Genomic DNA, 27,672 nt, shown 5'->3' with positions numbered 1-27,672 from the left:
CTCACAGCACTGGGGTCATGAGTTCAATTCCTGACCATGGCCTTATCTTTGTGGAGTTTATATGTTCTCCCCGTGTTTCCGTGGGTTTCCTCCGGGTGCTCCGGTTTCCTCCCACCCTCCAAAGACAAACCGGTAGGTTAATTGGCTGCTATCAAATTGACCATAGTCTGTGTATCTGTCCATGTGTGTGTGTATGTTAGGGAATTTAGACTGTAAGCCCCAATGGGGCAGGGACTGATGTGAGTGAGTTCTCTGTACAATGCTGCGGAATTAGTGGCGCTATATAAATAAATGGTGATGATGATGATGTTTCAATATATTTATTATTTTGGTGGAAGTGCACCTACAAATGTTCTTTCCTGTAGAAGTGCAACTGGAAGTTTCAAAACGTTTTCCCATTATAAATATAGGGACAAGTTTGGGTACCCGGCACCTTTGAACAGACAGAGAGAGCAAACCCTCCTGCAGGCAGGTAAAAGGCTGAATAACTATTTAAAAGCACCTCAGCCACCACCAGATCATTTAAATAATCTGGCATAATAACATTTAATTCTGCCTAAATGCAAAATTAGCTGATGTGTGTGTCTAATGTATACTTAAATGTCCACGATAGGCTCTGACTTCTCCTGCCGATATTAATCTAGAGCTGCATATCTATGAGCTTAGCCGTAAAAATGGGCACATCACATTTGCATCTTCATAAATGAGCGTTAGTGTGATAAGGAATAATGATAAGTAGAGAACGCACCGAGCAGAGATTCTTACCCGCTGGTGGCCGTTAACCCTTTGAGTCCCAGGGCTCTGGACAGCAGTGTGCAAAGATTAGGAAACAAAACACGCTGTCCTTTTGATTTGAAAACAAATGTATCTGGCAGAAAGTGAAAATTGTTTTTTCAAGGGTCTGTGATGCGGAATAACATTTTTTTATTTTTTTTTGGGAAGATGAGCCATGCAGGCTTTAATAAAGCAAATCTCTCCAGCACAGTCACTGAAGCATGCTGATAATGCATCTGTACATTAAAGATTCTCAATCAGCTATTTGTCGGAGGGATGTTTTATAAGGGGGGAGATTTAAGATAATTGGTAATTACTTTTAGATATAGTGGCTTTTTCAAATTAAAATCTTCTTTCATCTGGTATAATCCTAATACAGGCCACAATGCGGGCAGCTTTATATTCACCACAATAGGTTCAGTCATCCTAACCATTGTACGGAATTGCAGCACCTTGGAAAAATCCATTTATTGCGCCCGCGTTTTGTGATCTAGTGTCTCGGACACCGAGACAAGAGAGGTTTAATTAAACAACACAAAGAGCATTTGTAATGACATGAATTATCAACTGGAAATTTTCCATTGCCTGGCTGAATAATAAACATGGCAGAGGACACGAACATTTAGATGCTAATGTGACACATAACGTAGTTTGCATGTTCCATGTTCGAAATAGACGTTTGGGACGCAGAGCATTTGTGCGTTCAAACATGAACACAATTCTAGGAAGTCAACCGTACAAGATAAAAAGAAGTGAAGCAAATATGAAAATCTACGGACTATTGAGATTTTCCAGTGTACCGGGTTTATGGAACTGTTTTACGGACTTGGGAGAGAACACCGACTTCAATATTTTTTTTTAAGCCAGGAGAAATTAAAATCTTCGGCTCGCAGACGAGTAGGACAGGAATAGGCAAAACAGATTTGGCTGAGCTCTGCACTTAAAAGAAAAAAGAAATCCTATCAAAGAATCAGAAAATTTAGATCCATTTATTATAAAACATAAATAAAAATCAACATGAGTGCAACCAGAATAACCAGCTGGTAATTGATGATGTAAATAACTATCTGATTAGATGCATAGTATCCTACATTATGTAGCACATATGCAATGACATATATCAAGGACAATGTGACCCATCGTCCTTGATATATCCCAGGAATTACACCCTGTGATAATACAAAACAACCAAAGACAACCTTCCTACATTAGAGTCTCCTACTGTACTTTGAATATCCAACAGCTCAAGTCCTATTAGTCTCATTTACCTCTAAATAACATTGGGTGACATCATCCTTGATATGTCCCATTTGCATATGTGTTATATAATGTACAATATTAGGCATCTAATCATATTGTTATTTATGAGTGAAGGGTGTGCAGGGCAAGACGGTGATCAACAGTGTCAAAAGCAGGCGAGAGGTCCAAGACAATGGGTATGGAGAAGTGACCTCTAGGGGTCTATTAATAAAATGTAACACTAAAACGTCACTAGGGCAGCTCAGCCGATGGCTGTAAGAGGAGTCTTGCAGCTTCCTGGGCCAGTGTACGGTCCTTCTGTGCATGCGTGAGCATTGGAGCTCTCTCTCTGTAACAGAACAATCTCTATTCTCCCATGTAGTAACACATTCTCCTCTATCTTCCTGTAGCATAATATTCTTCCGTCTGCAGATACCGGCAGCACTAAGAGAGAAATATTGCAGTAGTTTTGGTTTTCCGTATATCTGTTCTGATTCTTGTGGCCTGCCAGTAAAATGTCTTTACTGTTCAAAATGGGTCTCGATTAGAGTATTTTAAAAGGTTTATCCACCCTCCATAAATCCAGGTCACTGCCAGGAATGCTGTATTTGACAGCAATTGAGGTACTGGAGATTTGAAAAGGGTTGCAAGCCTCAGGAGAAGGAGCCATCTGATTGGACTGAATATGTGGTTAGCCAATCAAACACCACCTCCCCATGTGGTGGCACACTATAAAACCTCCCTTGCCAGATAAAAATACTAGTCTTTACACAAAGAGGACGGAAATCCTTTTATATAGATTTAGGAGAAATTTCAGACATCTTTCTTTCCTTCACTTCAACATTTCACTCTATTACTCCCACATCATATCTTCTAGTCAAGTGCCAAAATGAAAAAGCTCAAGTACATATGTGCTGTCTGAAGTCCAGGGAAGCAAAGTGAAAAGGCTTAAATGTGGTCGGTCATTAGCGAGTTTAAAAACAGGTTGTTTTGTGCTGTTATTTTGCAAACTTTGAAAAGTTTATTTTCATTTTCAAGCTGTACGCAGTATTTAGCTAGATGACTTGTTATGTTGTTATGTTGCCTTTTTATTTTTAGAGCCTTTCGTACTTGGAAAAAGAGCACCTTATTTGTGTTAAAGGTGGTCACCTCCTCCAGCTTCAGAGACACTGCCAGGTGACCTCCAAGGGTACAACGTACTTTTTCATGTTAATAGGGCTTCATGGAGCTCAAAAGCAAACATTGAAAATGTCAGGTACAAAAATAGGAACTCATTTCACTGCAATCTATTTTATAACCCTTAATCTATCCATGCAAAGCCACTATTCTGTGTAGTCCTGCATAATCTGCAATAAATATAAGTAGAAACCCATTAAATATGCAGTTGCAATGTGATTTTTTTACCTGGGCAATAGCATCAATAGCAATAATATATTTTTCGTTTTAAGACTGTATGGATATAAAGTCAGTGGGCCTGATTCATCTTCGGAAGTCCCGTTGCGTGCCGAATCTTGCGTGAAGTCGCTCTGCGCATGCTCAGAAACGGACTCTCTGCCAATGAACCGAATTGCATGCAATTCATTTCCAAAGACAACTGACACTTCCGACTGCCTACAACTTGAAGGGTGGAACGGGGTGGGAATTGGCGGATGCATGTAGACAATGCACATTAGGGGTTCTAAGTAAGGTCAAGCGCACACACATTCATCAAATTCAGCATCCTGATTTATGTATTCCATGTGAAAAAGACAATTTTTTATAACTGTGTATAATTATAGCATTATGAGTTGTTAATGCAATTACTCATTTTTTTTCAATGCTTTCTGATATATATTATATATGATAATCAGATATTGTCAGGCCGTAGGCTACTGAGGACTACAATGAAGCAGACACTAACCGGTATTAGCACTACTGAACTAGCAGGTGCGGAGTCTAACGTACCCCTGGTATTTGCCAGGGACCCCCGCAAGGAGGTTTGGACTACGCTGCACAGGACAAGCAGGTTGCGGTCCTACTAGCCAGTTGCCAGTGTTGTGTAGAAGGGTCAGACAGTCCGGGTCAAGCCAATCGGGAATGCAAGGTAGCAGAGGAATAGTCAACAAGCCAAGTTCGCAGGAACAATATGGGTCACACAGATAAAGGAATGGTCGCCAAGCCGGGTCACAACGAGAGAGCATTAACACTGGGAGCAAGATAAGGGAAATGGAGCAGCAAGAACCAGGAACACTAGGTGTAGTACCTGTTACTCTGGCACCCTAATGGCGCCAGAGCCAGGTTTAAATAGAGCAGGAATTGGCAGGGATTGAAGGGGCCAGGAGGCGGCACTATGGGAGAGAAGGTAGCGTCCCATTGCTAGGCAACGGAACGGAGCAGGGGCATGCGCCCGACAGGCAGCCAAAGCGGAAGCCGCAGCACTTCTGTTGCTAGGCAACAGAGCGCTACAGCCCGGAAGACAGGCATCCGTCCCCATCTGACAGGACAGGGGATCAGCCGGGACGGCGCCTGACAGATATATAGACATTTGCATTGTACGTATTCTGCAGTGTGCTCTGTCTGTCTGCATAGGGCAAGTAAAGCATAATCAGAACCATATTCAAGAGTCAACGACGTGTGAAAATAACTTGTAACTAAGTTACCCAGTTACAAATATATATTCAATTAAAAGTAACTCCAAATCAAGAGCACACATTACTGAAAACATATAGATGTGAACGATAGGACATAGACAGAGAACTTTGAGAGACATTACAGTAACAATATATCCATATTAAAACAGTTTGCCTTTATAGGTATGCAAGTGGGGAGATCTTATTTTTGAAAGCAGAAGGGGAAATCCAGGAGTACAATTAAACTAAAAAATGACATTGTCAACTCTGTACTATAATAACTAATGAGGGATTGGCAAGTCAACAGGTCCAGACTTCAAGAAACCTGTCTGAGATGCCTTCTCTACCAACCAGTAACCAGAAGAAAAAACCAAAATGGTATGAAATACAATATTAATACAGTATATAAATGTATAGAAAAGATCTTATATGTTAAAAGATAAAACAATCAGAATTAAAGTCCAACAGCAAAGATTTCTGATGCATTTTCCAAGATAGAAGTCTCCATAATCAAGAAATTTCAGATCTTTGTCATCATCAGACTCGTGAAGCTCAATTCAGGGCACTGTACATAGAGAAATTTAAAGGGAGACAGATCTCCAGTAGATCAAGTGTATTTATTAAACACCAGAAAATATGTAATTGCACTCATAATAATATTCATTGCCTGACACTCTTTTGTGGTGTTCCTCACCATTGCACCACAGGTTAAATGGTCTACCACAGTCAAGAGTGCCACGCTGCTACTACGATAATGTGTATGCATTTACATATTTTCTGGATTTAATGTTGTATAGTAAATACGCAATCTATTGGAGATCCACCTATCTTTTATATCCATTTGAGTCCACTGCACTTAATGTTTTTAGATCCCAGCCCACAGTCCTGATTTACCTATCACTGCCATGATTTTCAGTGCCTGAATGAGAAGTAGGCTTTTGGAAAAGCGGAGTGTCATCACTCAAAATAGGTACCAGGAAGAGACATTAGACGACTAATCACATAGTCATTGTGGGCAGCACGGTGGCTCAGTGGTTAGCACTTCTGTCTTACAGCACTGAGGTCATAAGTTCAATTCCCGACCATGGCCTTATCTTTGAGGAGTTTGTATGTTTTCCCCGTGTTTGTGTGGGTTTCCTCCGGGTGCTCCGTTTTCCTCCCACATTCAAAAAACATACTGGTAGGTAAATTGGCTGCTAACAAATTGACCCCAGTCTGTATGTGTGTGTGTCTTTGTGTGTGTGTGTGTGTGTGTGTGTTAGGGAATTTAGACTGTAAGCCCCAATGGGGCAGGAACTGATGTGAGTGAGTTCACTGTACAGCGCTATATAAATAGCTGATGATGATGATTAATTTGTCCAAATGGTTATTTTGGTCAAAGCTAATGAACCAATTGGGTTATCGTAGCGGTTAAACTGAAGTAGTCAGAGGATCTGATATTTTTAGATAGAGTCAAGTTTAATTAAGCTACGTGATCACGGACCATCTGACTAAGCAGATCAGAATGGTAACAATAATACATTTGTCCATATGTTTGAAGCAATAATCCTGGTACCCTTACACAGAGGGGTGTTTTGCTTGTTATTTACACTGATTGGATAACTATTAATTACGTGCACCTCTACACAAAGAATATGCCTCCTTAACCACAATGTGTTAGAATAAGAGGCCAAGACAGAACAGTACGGCCTTGCAAAAAGCGTACATTCCATGAAGCGTGACAGTCACAAACATTGTCATTTCTTGCAAAACTTAATTTCGTTAAAGCTGTAGCATATAAATACAATCATGGCTGCTAGACTCCATTTTGTAATCCTGACTCCATTTTGTAGGCCAGACTGAATATTCAAACAATTCTACATCAAGGTGCATAACAAATTTCAAGCATTTGAAATTACTTTTGTACTTTGACATACATGAACGAAGAGTGGCCTCTTGGAAAAGGCGTTGATCCACATCACATTAAGCTGCGTCATTTTTTGACCCAGGCCACGTTCCAGTCCCCAATGCACCTCCGCTCAACCCAGAACCTCCTTATCCAGTAGTACTCATCAGTTTCCTCCTAATGTAACACGTATCACTGTGTGAGGTAAAGCGAACGTCCTTTGGCAAAAATTGGAAATCACTGTGCGCTTCCTCCTGCAGAAATATAAATACGAGCTTGGTTACTGACAGCTGGACCAAAAATGGGATAAACCAAGAGAGGAAAAGTAACCTGGGACTCAAAGATATATCAAGGGAGCCAGAAGATGAGGGGCCTGAGTCATTAAGGAGAACAAAGCATAAAAATGGAGTAACTTTGCACCTGGGCAAGAACATGTTGCATTGGAGGGGGAGGTAAATTTAAAATGTGGGACAGATTTAAAGTTGGGGTAGGACATGTCCTAGATCAACTTTAAATTTCAGCGTAAAAATAAAGCTATCAATTATTTGTGTGCTACATGATAAAACAGTCAGTATTTAACTTATGTGCTAAATAAAAAACTAATTTGCACCCCTTGCATTGTAACATGGTTTGTCCCGAAGAACATTTACTCCTTTTTTTGCTTTACTTTTGTCAATGACTCAGGCCCGAGGTGAGAACCTTGTCCCTGTCACACCAGGATTTGTTATGCTTGACACAACTTGTCTCAACTTCCTTCCCGATAGGAATGGTTCTAATCTGACAAAGGCAGGGCATCAAAAACAGAACAGATCAGGGCTGAAAACGCAAATATATTTACGGTCAATCCGTATGGACAAAGTTCCCAAGTCTTTGTTTCCGTGCCTAAATGGGAGACCCACAAATCTCCCAAAATCTCAAGAATATCTAAAATCGACTCGTTATTTTTTTTCTTATTATCTCTCCCAGTTCTCTGCTGCTAAAGCTTTTTGAGAGTTCTAGGACGTCTCCAGCTGATACAGAATAGATCCTGTAAAAGCTGATATAATTTAACATGACTTAGTATGCAGCCAAGCATCGTAAAGGTAATTTCATAGAGATCTAAATTCATTATTTTATCAGTGCATAAAAACAATTCCAGCCAGTCTACAGACATTTTCTAAAAGGCTTTAAGGACTTCTGTTAGGAAAATGTATTAACTATGTACAATATCTAATTATGCTCCAGCCCACACATTTCTTTATTTATCATGAAATGAAAGAACCCAGGTGATGTTCTACTTTCCTCTTGGAGAAAGCAATCAATTTTTCATTACACGTTGTTCTATTTTATAATTACACCTAAGTATATTTTGCTTTTTTGGTGCCATTACATGAAATTCATTGTCAGAAAATAAGATTCCTTGGCTGGATGGATTAATAAAATAAATGCACTCAGAAAATGAAGTGAAAATTAGCATTGTGTAGTCACAAACAGACCACTTTGGCATATTAATACAAACCAATCAGCCCAGACTTTAGGTTATAATCGAATTATGACTGTGTTACCAAAGAAATATGTTTCATTTATATTTGAGTTATTAAAGTGCCTGATGGGTTCTTATACTTCATCCTAAGAGCATCAGAGAAATTGTACACAGCTGCAGGGGCGCACGCAGGATTTTTAAGGGGGGAATGTCCGGGAGACTCCCAAAATTCGGTTCAGTCCGTTGGCATTTCTCCCGCATCCTGGATTTCACAGAGAATCCGTCAAATGACGCGATTCTCGGTGATTGACGCCATTTTGGAGAGTGGGAGGGGGCGGGACGAGGCCAATTGCTTCATTTTGGCCCCGCCCCCGCTACGTAAATTACGTTTTCGCCCCCTCCCGCCCTCCAGTCACGCCCCCTCTCCCGGAAACTTGTTTCCCAGAGTTGGCAAGTATGCTATACAGCAACCGCGGCGATGTCAAAGAAGCGTCCGCGGTGGTGCTGTATACAATACAGCACCGCCACTGACGCTTCTTTGACAGCGCTGCGGCTGCTATATAGTACAGTGTCACTATGTAGGAGCACTTCTTTAGCAGAAGGGAGGGGTTTCTGGAGATCCAGAAACCCCCCCTGCGTGCGCCCTTGATCTGAAAATCCTGTCAGTTTTGGGAGTACCTTGTATATGTGCTCACTGCAAAACCACCCGTTGAATAGTGAAGTACAGTAAATTCAAAAACTGGAGAGGCTTATGTTAAAAGTCCATGGGGTGGAATTAAACTGGCAGTAATGCGGCCTGCACTCTATTTCATTACTATGGTAATAATGCGCTCTATTACCTTTAGTACGGTCATTTTTTATGCAGATTTTTGCTTGCGAGCAGAAATCCGGATTAAATCTTACCGTATTAATGGTAATAGAGTGCAGGCCATGTTACTTTCGGCAATAACGAGGCCAATTGAATTACCTCCCATATAAGAGACATCTAGTCATAGATGTGAATGTGATAGATAGATGGGATTGCTAGCATGACTCTGAAAGTGGGTGGTGCTATGCTGTAGGTGTAAGATTAGCTACAGGCCTAGATTTGTAGAAACGCACAATAGCTTAGGTCTAGGACATACCTCCCAACATTCTATGTATGGGGATCAGGATATAGCTACGCCCCCTATGCTACAATGAGCACATGTTACAGCCACTGGGGGTATGCTTAGCACTTTTGAAGCACTAGGCTGTCCTGATCCCCTCCCCTAGATACCTCCTTGCACTACCGCATGCCGCTATTGCAGTTACACATGGCACCTGATCAGTGCAGCTCCGCGGTCCAGAGCTGCGGTGAGCAGGACATGACTCCCAATGTTCTGCCAGTCAGGTCAAAAGGGATATTACCTCTCTTTCACTGCTAAGTGTCCGGAGGGCTTGGATGTCTGTCTTTAAAAACCACCATGAACTGCCCCCAAGTCGCTATTTGCCTGCTTGAGAGGTCAGCCACACCAACACTGTTATCCCCTTGGCACCTTTCCCTTGGATGAACCATTGCCGTTGCCATCCTATCTCGGGACCTTGCCCTCGGGAGGAGGTCTTGTCCATACAACTGTGCTCCTTGTCAACAAAGTGGTAACCCCCATAAACCACCACACAGCAAGTAGGGTTGAACCGTCAAAAATGTGGTAGCCACTGCAAACCAATAACTTTCTCTACTTTATGCTTAATACCTGGACACCTGGGGGTAATTGTATCAATCTGCGGGTTCTTCAACACCCGCGTGTTCAGCCTCTTCCGCGATTAAATTTCAAGCGGCGCTGCATTGTAAAGGGAAGTTAACCCTTTACAATGCAGCGCCGCTCGAAATTTAATCGCGGAAGAGGCTGAACACGCGGGTGTTGAAGGACCCGCAGATTGATACATTTACCCCCTGATGTCTTGGTCAGTCTCCATCAGATGCACCATGTCCCAAACTTCTTTTTCAATATGTCTGATATGTCAGTAATTGGCACAAATACAGAGAAAAATCCCCCAGCACACCACTGTGAACCAGTAAAGAGCAGCCAGTCTACTTGCATGTAAAATGCAGAAACCTCAGCCACACAAATGTATGATAAGCCAACCACACCGTCAAGGCGCTTCGGCAAATATTGTGGTCCTAACTGTAAACAATGAGGGTCATACATTTATTTGTTTTTAAATTGAGGGCTAACTTACCAAGAGGTACCCCAGGGAACCTCCAAATGACAATAGATGACCAGCACTCCCCATTAGCTGCATTCCTTGTCTGTTACTGTTGCTGTAACTTGCATTGTTGCCAGATCTTGCTCAATGGTAGACTTGCTAAAAATGATTCTGGCACAGAGCACAGAAAAGCATGTGTAGATACTGTCACTGCAAACTATGTCCTGAGATAACTCCTCCCCTTCCCTCACTACATAACCCTGTAAAAAGCCAAGGCCCACCACCCTGCTATGCCAACCTATCTTTACTTGAAGGCCTACCACCCTGCTATGCCAACCTATCTTTAGTCCAAGGCCCACCACCCAGCTATGCCAACCAATCTTTACTCCTCACCATGCTTTTTCTCACTATACCTTCGCCTGGTTATTTCTTGTCCAATCATACTTCCCTTTAACAATATGATCGCTTCACAATATTCTTTATAATCTGTGAGATTGAAACAGTTGGATATTCAAAAAGACCCGCACCAGAAGTACAGGTTGGTGTAAATAGTCTCTCATATAAATATTTGTAGGGCTCATTCTTCACTGTCAGGATCAGAAAAGGGCTCCCACTGTAGTGACAAAGAAATACTAATCAATAGTAGCAAATCAGGTGCAAATAGACCTCTAGAGCAGCAAATCCAATTATCCAGGTGTTAATCATACATGCTTGTGCACAGGTGGTTAAATCAAAATGACAGAGGCACTAATGAAATCACCTGTATTCAAGCATGGATAGACTTAGAATCTGGACTTAATTGCTCAAGCAGGGTCAGGCTAGTTGGGGAGATGTGGTTGAGAGTGGGTTTCAGGTCTTGCCATAGATTTTTTATTGGAGTAGGGTCTAGATTCTAACTAGGGGTTATTGAATGATCTAGAAATTCTTTGTTTTAAGTAGGGATGAGCGCGCTCGGATTTCTGAAATCCGAGCCCACCCGAACGTTGCGGATCCGAGTCGGATCCGAGACAGATCCGGGTATTGGCGCCAAATTCAAAAGTGAAACTGAGGCTCTGACTCATAATCCCGTTGTCGGATCTCGCGATACTCGGATCCTATAAATTCCCCGCTAGTCGCCGCCATCTTCACTCGGGCATTGATCAGGGTAGAGGGAGGGTGTGTTAGGTGGTCCTCTGTGCTGTTTAGTTCTGTGCTGTTTAGTTCTGTGCTGTTTAGTTCTGTGCTGTTTAGTTCTGTGCTGTTTAGTGCTGTGCTGTGCTGTGCTGTGCTGTGCTGTGCTGTGCTGTGTTCTGCAGTATCAGTCCAGTGGTGCTGTGTGCTGTGCTCTGTCCTTCTGAGGTCAGTGGTGCTGCTGGGTCCTGTGCTGTGTCCTGTTCAGTCCAGTGGTGCTGTGTCCTGTGCTCTGTGCTTCTAAGGGCATAGTTATTTCCCCAATATTCCCCTGTGTTTAAAAAAATAAAAAAAAGTTTTTTTTATAAAATACCAAAAACTACTTTAATATTTTTTAATTACCACAAAATTTTCACAACCAATCCTGCAGTATAAGCCCATTGGTACTGCAATATTACCAAGTTCACACATTCAGCAGTAAAAGTCCAGTGGTACTGCAATATTACAAAGTTTACACATTCTGCAGTATCAGTCCAGTGGTGCTGTGTCCTGTGCTCTGTCCTGCTGAGTTCCGTAGTGCTGCTGGGTCCTGTGCCGTGTCCTGTTCAGTCCAGTGGTGCTGTGTCCTGTGCTCTGTGCTTCTAAGGGCATAGTTATTTCCCCATTATTCCCAAGTTTGTAAAAAATAAAAAAAAAGTAAAAAAAAATTAAAAATTAAAAAAAAAAAAAAATATATAATAATTATAACCAAATTTGCAAAACCAATCCAGCATTATAAGTCCATTGGTACTGCAATATTACCAAGTTCACACATTCAGCAGTAAAAGTCCAGTGGTACTGCAATATTACAAAGTTTACACATTCTGCAGTATCAGTCCAGTGGTGCTGTGTCCTGTGCTCTGTCCTGCTGAGTTCCGTAGTGCTGCTGGGTCCTGTGCCGTGTCCTGTTCAGTCCAGTGGTGCTGTGTCCTGTGCTCTGTGCTTCTAAGGGCATAGTTATTTCCCCATTATTCCCAAGTTTGTAAAAAATAAAAAAAAAGTAAAAAAAAAATAAAAATTAAAAAAAAAAAAAAATATATAATAATTATAACCAAATTTGCAAAACCAATCCAGCATTATAAGTCCATTGGTACTGCAATATTACCAAGTTCACACATTCTGCAGTATCTTGTGCTACATATAATGGAGAGCAAAAATTTGGAGGATAAAGTAGGGAAAGATCAAGACCCACTTCCTCCTAATGCTGAAGCTGCTGCCACTAGTCATGACATAGACGATGAAATGCCATCAACGTCGTCTGGCAAGCACGATGCCCAATCTCCTAGTACAGGGCATGTAAAATCCAAAAAGCCCAAGTTCTCAAAAAACAGCAAAAAAAGAAACTTAAAATCATCTGAGGAGAAACGTAAAGTTGGCAATATGCCAATTACGACAAGTAGTGGCAAGGAACGGCTTAGGCCCTGTCCCGTGTTCATGACTAGTGGTCCAACTTCACCCAAGGATCAAAGCCCTCCTCCCCCCCCCTACAAAAAATTTAAGAGAGTTATGCTGTCAGCAACAACAACAAAACAGCAAAGAACTCTGCCTTCTAAACAGATGACATCACAAATCCCCAAGGCGAGTCCAAGGGTGTTGTTGGTTGTGAACCCTGACCTTCCCATCACTGTACGGGAAGAGGTGACTCCATCCAGCATTTGCAGCACGCCCTCTGCATATGCTGGAAGGATCACCCACAGTCCAGTTACAGATTTGGCTAATGAAGGTGTGAATGTTGTGCACTGGGAGGAGGATATTGATGTAGCTGGCGCTGAGGAGGATGTTGATGATTATGATGCAGACAGATACCAAATTGCATTTCTCAATTTCTATTTATATTCTAGATTATATAACGGCTGAAAAGTTTTCTGTTTTACTCCTAGTGGAGAGGGGATCTGATGCAGACAGATACCAAACTGCCTTTGTCCATTTCTTTGTATATTTGAATTGCTAGTTCTACAGTCTATGCAGGCTGCTTTATTTATATTCAACTACAAGTGTAGGGCGGGGGGGGGGGGCATAGATAGCCACCAAAGTAACGTGGTCCATTTAATTTCACTTTCTAGCTCCACAGTCTGTGCAGCCTGCTTTTTTTTATCTTCAAAGTATTTATATTTACAAGCCTTGCAATCTAAATTAACTAGAGGTAGTGACGTGGTAGAACTCCAAAAGGCAGTTTGGAAGCCCCTGTACAAACTGGCTCTATTTTTTAACTGAGTTGTCCCCCCTCCAGTGTGTACTCGGAAAGAGTTTTTAGTGCAGCGGGGAACCTGGTCAGTGAGCGGCGAAGGAGGTTGCTTCCTCACAACGTTGAAAAAATGATGTTTATAAAAATGAATAATCAATTCCTCAATGAAGTACAGCACTGCCCTCCAGACAGTACAGAGGGACTGTGGTTGTGGAGTCCAGCGGGGACGAATTGATAATGTGTGAGGAGGAGGAAGTACACACTGTAGGGGGAGAGGAATCAGAGGTTGAGGATAAGGACGACATCTTTCCTCAGTAGAGCCTGTTTAGTTTGTACAGGGAGAGATGAATTGTTTTATTGGTGTGGGGGCCCAAACAAACCAATCATTTCAGCCACAGTTGTTTGGTAGGCCCTGTCGCTGAAATGATTGGTTTGTTAAAGTGTGCATGTCCTATTTCAACAACATAAGGGTGGGTGGGAGGGCCCAAGGACAATTCCATCTTGCACCTTTTTTTTTGGCATTATGTGACCATTCAACAGTCGTTTGCCACGTTCAAAAAGTAAAAGAAAATGCCAACAAATTCAATAAATTAAATCAAAAGTTAACTGCCCTGTCATTATTTAAAACAAGAGGTTTTGACGTGCTAGAATTAGTGTAGTGTTAAGATGTTATAAACACTACACTTGGAAATTGGAGGAGGTAATGTGGCCCCGGTATCAAATTGGGTACCGGGGCCACCCCACTATGCAGTCCAGATACTTGTTTGGTGGAATTCCGACACGTGGAGGGTTTTTAAATTATATTGTGGCCTCGGTACCAAATTGTGTACCGGGGCCACCACACTACGCAGTCAAGATACTTGTTTGGTGGAATTCTGACACGTGGAGGGTGTATTTATTTTATTGTGGCCCCGGTATCAAGTTGGGTACCGGGGCCACCCCACTACGCAGTCCAGATACTTGTTTGGTGGAATTCTGACACGTGGAGGGTGTATTTATTTTATTGTGGCCCCGGTATCAAGTTGGGTACCGGGGCCACCCCACTACGCAGTCCAGATACTTGTTTGGTGGAATTCTGACACGTGGAGGGTGTATTTATTTTATTGTGGCCCCGGTATCAAGTTGGGTACCGGGGCCACCCCACTACGCAGTCCAGATACTTGTTTGGTGGAATTCTGACACGTGGAGGGTGTATTTATTTTATTGTGGCCCCGGTATCAAGTTGGGTACCGGGGCCACCCCACTACGCAGTCCAGATACTTGTTTGGTGGAATTCTGACACATGGAGGGTTTTTTAATTATATTGTGGCCTCGGTACCAAATTGTGTACCGGGGCCACCACACTACGCAGTCAAGATAGATAGATGCGTATCATAGATAAAGTACATTCAGTGGTGTGGGGCAAATTGAAAAATATTCAAAATGCACTGACATTATCAAAAACAAGAGGTTGTCACACGCTAAAACTCCAACATGTATATGATGGAGAGGATGGAGGAGCAGCCGTATGTGTAGTGTAATGCAGACCTGTTGAAGGTTTTTTATATATTTTATTGTGGTGCCCAGTGCCCACTCCTCTACGCAGTCCAGGTACATTTATTGGTGCGATTCATAAAAGTTCAGGGTTTTTAATATATTGTGGTGACCCACTCCTCTACGCAGTCCAGGTACATTTATTGGTGCGAATCAAACAAGTTGATGGTTTTCTTATTATATATATTGTGGTGACCCACTCCTCTACGCAGTCCAGGTACATTTATTGGTGCGATTCATAAAAGTTCAGGGTTTTTAAGATATTGTGGTGACCCACTCCTCTACGCAGTCCAGGTACATTTATTGGTGCGATTCATAAAAGTTCAGGGTTTTTAATATATTGTGGTGACCCACTCCTCTACGCAGTCCAGGTACATTTATTGGTGCGATTCATAAAAGTTCAGGGTTTTTAATATATTGTGGTGACCCACTCCTCTACGCAGTCCAGGTACAATTATTGGTGCGAATCATAAAAGTTCAGGGTTTTTAATATATATTGTGGTGACCCACTCCTCTACGCAGTCCAGAAAGATACCTTGTTGCAACGTTTTGGACTAATAACTATATTGTGAGGTGTTCAGAATACACTGTAAATTAGTGGAAATGCTTGTTATTGAATGTTATTGAGGTTAATAATAGCCTAGGAGTGAAAATAAGCCCAAAAACTTGATTTTTAAACTTTTTATGTTTTTTTCAAAAAAAATCCGAATCCAATACCTTAAATCCGAACCGAGACCTTTCGTCAAGTGTTTTGCTAGACAAATCCGAACCTAGTTTTAAGCCACTTCAGTGTTTTTACAGTTTGTGCTTTGGATTTTTGTCCTGTTGAAAGCTAAATGTCCTCCCTAGTTTGAGCTTATTGGCAGTATTAAAGTAATTTCATCATTTTCCAATAATAATTGTCTATGCGATTTGTGTGGTTCCAAAGCACAAGCAATTTATTTAGCAAAAGCAAAAGTTTAGCAGTTCAATAAATAAGTACAGTACAGCAGATATATTATACATACGCTACGCCTGCTGCGCTCCACTAGTACCAGCTACAGTCCTTCAGTCCTGAAAACTGTGGTCAGAGTGACTACTTAGCTGGTCCCAGGGAGATGTATATATACATTTAGTGATATAGTGAAGACAATACAGATGACTTGGCAAGTTTCCATAGGTTCAGGCTCCAGGAAGGTCCAGTGTATTACAGTCCATATGTCAGTTCAAACAACCCCCTTGGGGTCTGCATTCCAAAGGTGGGGGTCAGCTCTCCAGATGATGCATACTTAGTTTTCCCGGCAAGAACTGGTTCAAGCTGGTCTATTAGCATTACACAGACAATATTATTCTGATCATTTATTCCCTATCATCGATAACTAGCGCACGCAATGTGCGATCCTTTCGGCGAATGAACCGGACAACTGCGGATAAATAGGGGATTAGAATGATACCAAACATGACATGCTTCCCGTGACCTGAACTTAAAATATCACTAAAGTGTAAACCAAATAACAGCTGCTCATAAATGACTGTGGAATGGAACCATTATAAGTATGAAATATATATATAAATGAATGTGAAAGTGCGAGTGTATGCATGCGTGCTTTATTGTGCGATTGCGCCATGACACGTAACACGTGGCGTACTGATCGCAATCACACGGTAAAACAATATTAATCAATATACTTTCTTTCAAACAATTATACGACTTCGACAGCAGAAGGCCTCTATCCGTATTCTTCTATAATGTGCACCATTCATATTTCCATCAACCCTGCCAAATTTGAAAGTCCCTAACACTGAAAAGCATTCCCATGACATGATGCTTTCACCGCCGTACTTTGCGGTGTAGGGTTTGACTTACACCATATATACTGCTCAGCATTCAGGACACAAATTTCCACCTTAATGGCGTCAGACCATAAGACTGCCTACCACGTCTGCTCAGTATCTTCTAGATGGCAATAGCAAACTCTTTGTGGACAAGGATTTGGGATGTTTTCAAGCCAGGGCTGCTTCCTCTTGACACTTCCATAAAGACCATACCTTGGAGACCAGACACATGTAATGAAGCCTATTTAACATCACAGTTGTCCTCAAAGTAGCTTATCAGAAAAGTAACCATCTTGACTGGCAACTAAGGACTTATTTAGGCAGTGTGAGCGTGGGCTCATTTGTCTTCATCTTCTGTACAGTGGACTGCACTGAGGTCCAAAGGAATGTTCAATGCCTTTGCAATGGTCTCCTATCCTTTACCTAGATTTGTCTATAGTCATATCTCTGACTTCTTTAGAACTCTATTTCATCTTCATTTTGGAATCTTTTTTTCTCTCTAGCATGTTGCACGACCTCACAAAGAGAAGAGTATTCATATTGATTAAAGAATTAACAACAGGTGATGCACTAGTTCCTTACACAGGTGGAATCAATTAAAACATCCTGTGAATGTAGAGGAAATGTGTTGCACCTGTGCAAATTTGAGCTTGCAATTTCAAGGTAATACATTTCAAGTTTAAGCATTTCTGCTTTTCAATTATTAGCAATTTGTGAACAGTTTATGGGACATTTATTTAGATTTGACACGGTACTCAGCGCTTTGCAGATCAGAGCAGATCCATAACAATCATTCTATCTTTTTCAAATACAGAATCCGCGGCAAAAAAATGTAAACAATGTGTTGGGATCAGTATATTTTTAAAGGAAATGTTTTTGCCTTGTATACAATATACGCTTGTGTATATGAACAGTGTAGTGTGGACGTTTTCGTTTGAGGAACTGTTTGGTGGAACACCTAACTAACGAGAGGGTCAAGGACACTGGTACAAATTTATGGTCAAGTACTGTGATCTTTCCAGTGTACACAATTGGGGGTATTGATGCCACTGTCTCCTGTTTGAAACTAGAACAGCAGAACTAGAATTAAGGTAGAACAGCACTAGACTGGTAGAGTTTGGAGACCCTGGCAGATTGGAAGTATAACTCAGCATTTTATCATAACATAGTAACCTCCACCCAGTCCTAAAGTTTATGCTTTGGGTGGAGTTTTTTTCTTTACTATTTACTTAACCATTCACCATCATTTTTATTTCTTCATTTTAATTTCTTTAAAAACTTTTTCCTGGTTTCTTGTAGTTTGTCCCTTCACACATTAATATGATGCATTTAAATTAGAGATGCTCACTGACCCCCATGTTTTGGTTTGGGATCTGAATTTGTTTGCAAAAATTGCTAAAAATGCTAAAATCACATAATTTGGCTCTTTTTTGTTCCTACATTATTATTAACCTCAATAACATTAATTTCCAGCATTTTCCATTTTGACCACCTCTAAGGTCAGAATATGATTTTCTTCCAGGTTAGGCCAAAGACTGCAGAGACCTGGCTGGTTACTATGCGACGGAACAATGGCATAACCACACAGCAGTTTATAGCATATGTATGAAACGTTGCCACACAGCAGTGGCAGAAAAGAAAGGTGGTACAATATAGAATTATCCTTCAGATCTCCCACCCACCCTTATGTTGGATATTAAAAAGGACATGTACAGTTTAACAAACCAAGCACTTCAATGACAAGGACTGCCATTTTTGTGGATGAAGTACTTGGTTTGTTTGGGCGCCCACAAAACAAGCTACCAATGGGCTTAAGGCAGCTAAGCTAACAGTGCTGTCAATGAACAATGCTACCCCTCCGGTGTCTGTGTGAGCAATGGCACTGAGCAATGTCACTGGAAACTGGAGAGTGACAAGAACGATGCTACCCCTCCTGTGCCTGTGTGACCAATAGCGCTGGATCTCCTGGGCAGGAAGGTACTTATGGAATCCAAAACCCACAAGATCTGACGACGCAACAATGGCGTTTTGCCTCTATGTCAGATCCGAGGAAGAGGGAGCTGGTTCAATACTCTGATTTACGATGTTCGGGGTGGCTCAGTTTTTATAAATCCAAGCCTGTGCATCTCTAATTTAAATTACTTTAACTATGATATACAAAAAAAATGCAAAACTATATAGACTTAACAGAGCCATTTTCTGATACATGTTCGATCAGCGTCAATTCCAAGGCTTCCTGCAGCGTTCATGAGCCAGAACACTTGGTACAATATAACGGAGTTCTACACGAGCTCTCATTAAGTGCATTGTACACTATGCTATAGGGAAGCTTTGACAACATTCTTCAAATGCTCTGTTAAAAGCAAAGATATTGCAAGGTTTTGTCTATGCTTTTAAGCATTGTTGTTTTACAATACTTGTGTGCACGAGTGCACTCAAAGCATATAAAAAGAAAAAAAGTCATCATATAATATAGGTCATTGCATTTACTTATGTTATTATGTATTTTTTTGTGGCTTCCTGTTTACTGTGTTTTCAATCAGTGCATGCACCTTCCACACAATTGTCAGGACTCCCTGTTGAGACAGCTTATTCTAATGTGGGCTTTGCTTGTAGGCATATATCAGGATGAAGTACAATTATACTTTGTTTGCTGTGTAATATAGTTGACTCACAAATTACTTACATACTTTAATTTCCGCAAGCATTTACTGGTGGAAAAAAATATATATTGCAGTCATCAACCTCTTTTCTACATATAATTTAATTCTAAATAATTATATAATGTAATTATCCTCTGCTGTAGTATTTACAGGACATGGCATGATAAAGAATTGCAACTCTACATTCATTACGGTGACATGAACATTTGTGGAATGCAAGTGTATAATTCATGTTTACAAAACACTGGTAATTAAGCAGATACGGATACAATGATTGATGCTATTTTAAAAATGGTAAATATTAAATGAAGTATTAAAGGAAAACCACTGACTTGTAGAAACAGGATTTTTGCTTTAATTTTGACAAACGAGCACAGAGATGAAAATGGTTGTTTTACAGTTTTTCTTTCTATGTAATGAGTATTTATTATATCACAAGGCTCATTTATGCAAAATAATGCAGATCTGGAATGTTTCTTTACTTGCGCAATTGAGCCTAATTGTCCACTAAGCTTGTTTCAAGGTGCAAAACCCCTTCCCGGTTCTTGAAGCTGAACCTGGAGAATCAGTCTTCAACAATCTGCACCATTGCTTTGAAGTTTGCAGATCCAATGAAAATGCACATGATGGTTAAATATCTCTTCACAGTCCTTCCTTCTGCCACTTTAGAGTCCCCTTCATTACTCTTTTTACCTCTTTGTTTTCATGCTAAAAAACTCCACAGTTTCATGTCTTAGATTAATCATGAGAGTAAGGTAACATCGGGACTGTCTCTATTACATGTACGACTTTATATTATACTTGTCAAGTTTGGCAAGTTTGCCTCCGGGAGATGCAGGAGGCAGGTGGCTGCGCGGGGACGGGGCTCGGCAAATCTCGGGTTGTTTGGCCCCACCCCCTAAACACACATCATCAGTTCTAGCCTATTATGGTAGGGGGTGGTGCCACGATGATGCATCATATGCCCCGCCCCTTCCACTTAATTAATTAAGTGTGTCCAGGACCTGGGAGGTTGCCCTGCTCTCCCGGAAATTCGGGAGAATCTCTGGACATTCACGGGTGTGTAGAAAACTATGCTTTATATGTTTGAATGTTTGGATATCCTCTGGGTGCTACAGTTTCCTTCCACAGTACAAAAACATACTGATGGGTTAATTGGACCTTAGTGTGCAGGTGTGTTTTAGGGTATTTAGACTGTGGGGTCCAATAGGGCAGAGACTGATGTGAGTGATAAATGTTCTCTGTGCAGCCTGACGCAATATGTTGGTGCTATATAAATAACTGTTAATAAAAACAATAAAATACCTAATGGGCCTGCTTCATTAAGGAACGCAAAACAAAAGGAAATTGTGTTTTTTGAAACTGACATAAACCGGGAAAATGCACATCCGCAGAGCGGATATAAAGAAACGTCTCGCGTTCAATACGGGTGTAGATCTGCTCTCCTCTGACAGATATGACACTGCAGGGTACATCCAATGCATATGTGGAATGTAACGTCTCAGAGGAACACACATAAAAAAAGTATTCAATTAACTTGTTATGTATCTATGTATAATATAGTCATTAATGACAAAATATTTACAAACAAAAAATTCTCTCCCCCCCATAAAAAACATTTATTAGGATGTTATAAATGTCTACTGTACATAAAATGCATTTGTACAGTTGCTGATTGCAAACACATGTCCTAGCATGCATACGCGACTATCACTTGGCTGGTAAAAGTAATACGGCAGAAAAACACATATCTTTGAGATGCCCAAAACTTGAATCGGGCTCTGCTTGGCACACCCTAACTGTTCATTGACTACATGCATGAGCCCATTCTTCTCTCCGCTCCAACCCGGAAATCATAGGCTGTCATAAGGGTCCTTTGTGCTTAAATTTGAATTGAATGTTCATTCTTTCACTGGCGTATGGTCGGTTCTGGGCATGTGCGTATTTCTGCAAAATACGGCTATATTGACATTTTACGTTCCTTAATCCCATGTTTTTACTACACCAATTGCCCCTGAAAATGTGCTTTTTTGCAAAAGGTGTCCCATTTTGTGTCCCTCAACAAAATGGCCACCATCACACTCTGACATTTTTTAAATATCAACATCATTGATCTGTGAAAACAGATTTGCAATGTCAGTCATTTTACGGACTTAGCCTCTCATATAGAGGTTTGGCAGTGAATGATGTGAGCAGACAACTTAAAATGAAAATGATATTAAAAAAAAAAAAGGTCATTAAAAATCGTATTTTTTTATTACACAACAGAGGGGTTAGATCAATACATCTAGAGCAGACAGCCATTATTCATTGATAGGAGAAGTCCCCTTAGGAATATTGTGTTTGCTTATCCATTATTGTATTTGGTCCACCAAAGATCTGGTACATAAATAAATGTCTGAACAGGTGTTTTCTGATCAAGTGTGAATAAACACTGAAATCTCTGACATGAAGTTGCAAGACTCATAAATCAAATGATTTGTTGAAAAATAAATTCATCATCATTAGTCAACTGTAGAACTCAAAGATAGGTTTTCATTGCCTTTAAGATTATTGGGGGATTAAGGAATGTAAAGAGCATGCCAAACAGGTAAACTAGGATGTAGCATCCATTATGGAGCTGATAGAATTGGATAAAGAAGGAACTGTGCTTACTGTACACTATCTAGCTGCTATCAGAGGTTTATTGAGAGATAAGTGGTAAGTTTCTAATTGCTTTGTATGTCACAATGTTGGTGGTGTAGTGGTCAAAATGCAAAGAAGAAGTCAGCAGTAGCATCCAATAGTTTATTCAGCATTAATATCTTCTTACAACAGCAGCAGTCAAGACCTAACCTCTTTTTCATAAGTGCTCAATGGTCTTTTTTTTATATCGCCACCTAGTGTCATAAACTGGTAACCATGGTCATGGTCAATCCCTGTCGACTCTAGACTCACCTTATATCTTCATTTGTAGTTTCATGTGGTCCCTGAAAAAATGCCAAATAGAATTTGCAACTAATGTTTTCCATACTGGACCATAAATGTTACAGCTGTATATTCTATGGCTAGATTCATATGTCTCAGATATACAGAAAAGAATTGCAATGACAAATCCATTTGGGGGTCTTCCTGGTGAGGTCAGTAGTTCCACCACAAATATGTTAAGAAATGACGTAAATGAAACCTTGAAACATGTATTAACATTTACCAATTTTATTGCATGTTTACCTTAGAAGACACATTTATAAGAAATGTTTATATACATTGAATAAATAAAAGAGACTTGCAGGTGCTTCTGATGCCACAACCGGGTTATTGTAAGATTTTAAATTTCACAATATTTGTTTTTATGCTGATTTTTGTTGGCTGCAAGGTCACATTAAAGGTGGAAAATGGTCTGACATGATTTATATTAATTTCAGACTTTACATCACAAACACCTGCATTTTCAATAAGTTTGTGTAGACTTTTTTTTATAAACCAATGTAAATATAAGTTGTATAAATATATGCAAGGTTTATAATGGGCAAATCCCTTGAGATTGGAAGAAAGGTGTTTTTGTCTCCAGGTGTGAAAGGTTGTAGAGATATGGAGGTTATAGATACCAGGAAATAAGGTTTATGTAGCCTCGATAGATAGCTATATACATTTTCAGCAAACTACATGGCTCACAGGAATGGGGTGCTGGCTAAGGATTGAATGGGACAAATTTGCAGTCCAAATTAATGTTTTCCTTATTGGAGCATGAACCCAAAAAGAGCTTCAATGATTTCTTCCTTTTTTTTAGTATAATGTTGGCGTCATACAGGATAGGTCAAGATAGACATTTGTTTGGTAATAGGGACCAATACGTTATAGGAGGCCCTATGCCAGTGTGGATAGCTACTATTCAAACACACTTTGCAATGCTGCCATCACCTAACCAGATTCCACTTAGATTTTTTTCAAACTATGCAATCATTATGGGCCCATATTGCAGCATTGGATCAATTTTGGCCCAGCACTGCTTATATAGTCGCCATAGAACATAGTGTATTATCTATTGGTGAAAACGAATACTGACATGTGTTAAGGTGCACAGCTATAATTTTTGTCAGTGGAAAAGATGTGTTAACAATTAATGAGCTATGAAAAATGACCTAATTAATATTTCTCCATTTGTACTATCAAGTTTTCAAATGACATTTTAAGTTTTTAGAGGGACAAAACCAGTGTCATCTCTACAGCAATGACTTTAGTTTAATGCAACCCTCTCCACTGCTTAGTATGGACCAAACACAAACACAAAGGATTCTGGGAATGTAGTCCTCTTACATAAATTGCTAAGGACAACCTTTCCTTGTGCAATAGAGAATCATGGCTTCTTGTGCAAGGTATTACAAGTGCCATAATGTTTGAAAACTGTGCCAAAGCCCCATGCATTAAAATCTGTCCAAAAAAAAGAGAGAGGAAGAAAGAAAAGACTTAATTACAGTTTTTTGAGCCTTAGCATGAGCTGAAGATTTTGGGCTGTGATCAAGTCTGTAATTTTCCATAAGAGTTAAGCGCTTGTTTATTGCATGACCTTCTGTTTGTTTATGAATGAAGTCGTTTGAGTGACAATGCATAATTACGAGCTTTGTTGATATAAAACAATGCGTGACATGTCTGTCTTGTGACTGTGCTCACACTATCATTAATCTGCACGCCTGCCACAGAATTGTGGGTAAATGCATTACGTGAATGATGTATGCATGTAAGATAGGAGTCGTCGGAAAACAGTGGGCTGCAAATGGCAACAGAACCCTTTAACCCGACATCAGTGAGATGGTTAGAGGGGTTTTCTTTTTGGTGACAGAAAGTGCAGTCTTTTGTAATGTAATACGACAGCACACAGTGTATTTTTCGCAATGAAAGCCTTTTCAAATAGATACAATGGAGAGATTATAGTCAGCTAAGCAAAGAAAAAGAAATGGAACATTGGAATTTGAACACTGGAAAAATAGGTAGGAAAATAAGAAGAAAAAAGATAAACACAACAAACATTTTAACATTTTAGTATCCACATTATTTACAGATAACTAAGCGGTAGATTTTTCAAACCTTCTAAAAAGGAACAGTGTAGGTGTTGCCCATAGCAACCATTCACATAGTAGCTATTATGTTATAGAATGTACTAGATACATGATAGCTAGAAGCTGATTGGTTGCTATGGGCAACACATCCACTTGTCAAGGTTTGATAAATATACCCCCAAGAGTTGTGCCGTCATTTCTGTCTCTAATTTATTATAATGGACCTTTGCTTGTAAAGTGGGTTCAGATAGTCGTGTGCCAGTATTTTATGTACTAGGATTATTTATATTGTCCACAGAAATAGAGATGCCCCATAGGTAGCTTGTGTTGGCCCATGGAAATGATTAAAATATCAGGTGAGAGGGCATCAAAGATGAAATGACAGAAAGATATTCAGTAACACGGGTCAAGCTAGCTGATGAGATCATAGATAGATGTGACATCATCCACATAGCAGTGATACTGGAACCCACATGAGCTTATTCGTGGAACCAGATACACCAACACTGAAGCTGCTGTTAAATAGGTAGAATGAGTGTTGCACTAATCTCAACTGGTTAGGTTTTTAGGTCAGCCGTTTAAAGGTCAACAGAACATAAAACAAGCTGTTTTGGTTACATTTAAAGCCTTAAACTTTCCAGAGGTACCTGAAGCCTTTGCACTGTAACAGCTAGTGCGGCTATATAGAACTAGTTCACTTAAGGTATGGTACAATTGGAAATAGGTGTATTGGATCAAATGCATCATGTGTTAAAGGACCTCTAAACTGGCTCTATTGCCATGTTATACTGCCACAGCAGGGAATCTCCTTTAAATGACATGCCAAACCTAAACATAGCACATTCTTCACTGTCAAAGCTAAGTGTCACTGTCCTAATATATTCTGTGTATGTTAGGGAATTTAGACTGTAAGCTCCAATGGGGCAGGGACTGATGTGAATGTGTTCTCTGTACAGCGCTGCGGAATTAGAGGCGCTATATAAATAACTGATAATAATAATAATAATAATGAGACTCAGGATATATAGGAGTTCATTGCTTCACAACTGTGGTCTTTCACTTTGACTGACCTGCCCTTTATTCTTTAGAGCAGGGGTAGGCAACCTGCGGCTCTCCAGGTGTTGTGAAACTACAAGTCCCAGCATGCTTTGCCAGTAGATAACCAGCAGATAGGTGGCAAGGCATGCTGGGATTTGTAGTTTCACAACACCTGGAGAGCCGCAGGTTGCCTACCCCTGCTTTAGAGTCTATAAGAGTCTATAAAATGACTGTTTACGTTGGCCTGTTTGTCTATCCCACTTTATATTAAATGGTCTAAAATTATATATATATATATATATATATATATATCATCATCATCATTTATTTATATAGCGCCACTAATTCCGCAGCGCTGTACAGAGAACTCATTCACATCAGTCCCTGCCCCATTGGAGCTTACAGTCTAAATTCCCTATTATAGACACACACTCACACACAGAGACAGACAGACAGAGAGGGAGAGAGGGAGAGACTAGGGTCAATTTTTTTGATATAAAATATATACACACACACACAGGAATAGTATATATCCCTCATCAAAGACCCGTACATGATCCCTTTTAATAGCACTTGTAAAGAAGTACACATAAAAGGTGTTTTTGAGTCATATTTATGATGATTTTATTTCTTGTATTCCTTTTCATACTAATTAAACATTTATTGCATCTAATAGCATTGAAGTCTATGTCTGGTAATGAGACAATATAGGCTGCACAGAATTCCCTGCTGAGTGTAACATGGGTATTATCACTTCTCAGATGTCCTTTGTTTAACAGTTATTGCTTAATTCATACCCACATTTTTATAATTCGTCATTAGAATGTGAATGACTGCCACTTATATATACACAAATACATTTTCTTTGCAGAATAATTTAGGATCCTTCCGTTTACTGAAAATGTGCATAAAAATATATATTTTGTGGTATTTGGGCTCATTGCAATCGAATAACCCTTAAATTAGCAACTGTAAATGCCTTCTATGAAACGCCACCTCCTTTATTAAATTACCTGGAAAAATGTGGTGCAGACCAAAGGGTAGATTTTTTTAAACCTTCTAAACAGGAAAAGTGCAGGTGTTGCCCATTACAACCAATCAGATTTAAAGTCTACTTTTCTAATTGTCACGCTTCAATGCAGTAACTGGAAATCACAGCTATGGAGCCCGGGATATGATGAAAGCATCAGATATTTATTGAACAGGTTTAAATCAGAGAATACAGGAAATGGTACAAACTGAATATTGCAGGTACTAAACAGGGATTTCAGAGTAAAGCTGAAAACTGACAGCAAACAAGAATACAGCTGATGCAGGTGAAATGGCTGTGTAGAGAGAAATTCAGTGCAGAGATATCAGCATGTGAAAGTCCCAGAGCACAGGAGAAGTAGGAGACCACAACAATAAGGACCAGCAACATAACAAAAATGACCAGCACAAGGAACAGTGAGAGGCGAGTATAAATAGGGAGTCACCAGGTGCAGGTGATTAATTAGTTCAGCAGGTTAACCCTTAGTGAAAAAAAGAAGCAAGGCACAATTACAGCACCTCTGGTGGATAAGAGGTACTGCCGGATAATACATTCAATGTGAACTCCAATATAGTCCTGGATGCAGGAACTGCCAATACAAAGCAGCATGCAGATGCATTGCTGCAGTACAAGCAGAGGCAGGTCGTGACACTAATATATGAAAGCTAAAAATTGTTTGGTTGCTTTGGACAACACCACCACGTTTCCTTTTTTAGAAAGTTTGATAAATCGGCCCCCAAGGTGTTAAAAACAGAAAATACTGAACTGAGACCAAGCCTTTATTTTTGTATTAAAATTAAGAAGTGAGGAAATGCTAAATATTGTTTTATTTCTAACAAATGATAACTGTCCCCTATGTAATAGGAGCAGAGAGAAATAAGGGTTAAGGATTAAGGATAAATTCTTCAGAATGCAATCTTTCTAACAACTCAAATCTCTAATGGAAATCTGGTCTTTATCCACCCCTAACAAAAATAAAGACCGTGGGCCTGATTCATTAAGTGACGTATTCTGAGCGCAATCCGCGTTCAGTATTATACGCATGTATTTAGGCTTTGCATGCGCCCAAATTCAGCAAGGCACGG

This window comes from Mixophyes fleayi, chromosome 10, assembly GCF_038048845.1.
Source record: "Mixophyes fleayi isolate aMixFle1 chromosome 10, aMixFle1.hap1, whole genome shotgun sequence".
Classification (NCBI taxonomy): domain Eukaryota; kingdom Metazoa; phylum Chordata; class Amphibia; order Anura; family Limnodynastidae; genus Mixophyes; species Mixophyes fleayi.
This window is presented reverse-complemented; position numbering follows the sequence as displayed.